The following is a 1,547-nucleotide window of genomic DNA, read 5'->3' as shown; positions in this document are numbered from 1 at the left end:
CTCGCCCCCGGCCGCCCGCGCTGCCCTTTCCCGGCACAGAGGCCGCTTGTTCGCCGGCCGCGGCCGGGCGATGAAAGGCCCTTTCTCTCCGCAGCCGGGCCGGGCCGGGCCGGGCGGGGGAGGCCGCGCACGGCGCTGGACGCGGCGGGGACCGCGGGCCGGGGGCCGGGACGGATGCGGGATCCCCGCGCCCGGTGTCGGCGGCTCCCCGTGGGGCCGCGGCGGGGCCGATGGAGGTGGCCGGGCGGGACGGCTGCGCCCCGCTGCAGGACAAGCTGCGGATCCTGGAGGACCTCAACATGCTCTACATCCGCCAGATCGCCCTCAGCCTCGAGGTACGGGGGCGTCGCGCCCCCCGCCCCCTCGGTAGCGGCCCCCCGGTACCGGCTGCCCCGCGCCGCCGTGGCCGAGGCTCGCGGCCGCCCAGCCCCGCGGCGGCACCCCCGGGGCGATGCCACGCGGCGAGGCCGGGACGGGGCGCGGGGGGCGGCCCCGGTAACGGGCCGGTCCCGCAGCCCGGGGCCCTGCCCTGCCGCGCGGGGGCTCCCCCGCGTCCTCCCGGTGGGGCGGACGGAGCCCCGCGGCGAATCCCCCCGCTGCCCCCTCCGCCGGGCCGGGCGTGCTGCAGCGCTCGGTGTGAGGGGGGGTCCCCACGTCGGTCGCGCCCCCCTCGCCCAGCAGCGCCCCCAAAAGCCCCCCGCCGTGGGGCGGGCGCCCTATGGCGTGTGGGGCCGCCGGGCGCGGGGAGAGAGAGCGGTGCTGGGGGGGACGCGGGGCTTACGGGAGGGGGTCCCGGGGGGGCTGCAGCCGCCCGCGCCCCCCGCCGCGGCTCCGGTGGCTATTTATAGCTGCCGGTGATGTCACCGCTCCGGCGCTGCGGCTCCGCCAGCCCCGGCCCCGCGCCCGCCCGCAGCTCTGCCGGGCCCCGCTGCCGGGGGCCGGGGGCAGGGGGCTGGGGCACGGGGGGCGGCAGGGGGATGCCCTGGGCCGGCATGGATCGCCGCGGCACCGGCAGCGTGAGTCGGGGGCCGAGCCGGCGCGGGGGGCGGGGGGGATGCGCAGTGCCGAGGCTGCGGATTGCGGCAGGGGGACTCTGGGGGGGGTCCTGCGGGAGGGGGCAGCCCCGCGCCGGGGTCTGGCATCCTCCGCCCATGGGGCTGGGGGTGCCCCCCTCCCCCTGCGGCTGGGGCTGCGGGGCGGGGGCTGGGGCTGGGGGGGCTTTGACACCCTCCGATGTGGCTTCTGTGCAGCTCTGGTCCCGGGGGGGGGGGAGCTGGGGGGGCTGGGGTGTCCGTGGGGCGCCCGGCACCTCTGTGCGGCACGTCAGGCAGCTGCGGGATGCGTCACCCACCCGTGGGCTGCGGGGCAGCATGTGGTGTGCCTGTGGGGCACGGAGCTCCCCTGGGAGGCACGGTGGAGCTGTGGGGTGCGCGGCACATCTGTGGGGTGCACGATGGGTCCGTGGGGCACGCGGCACCTCTGTAGGGCGCACGATGGAGCTGTGGGTATCCGGCTCCCCTGTGGGGTGTCTGTGGGGCACGTGGCTC

This window comes from Oxyura jamaicensis (genome assembly GCF_011077185.1).
Source record: "Oxyura jamaicensis isolate SHBP4307 breed ruddy duck chromosome 4 unlocalized genomic scaffold, BPBGC_Ojam_1.0 oxy4_random_OJ71486, whole genome shotgun sequence".
NCBI classification, from domain to species: domain Eukaryota; kingdom Metazoa; phylum Chordata; class Aves; order Anseriformes; family Anatidae; genus Oxyura; species Oxyura jamaicensis.
This window is presented reverse-complemented; position numbering follows the sequence as displayed.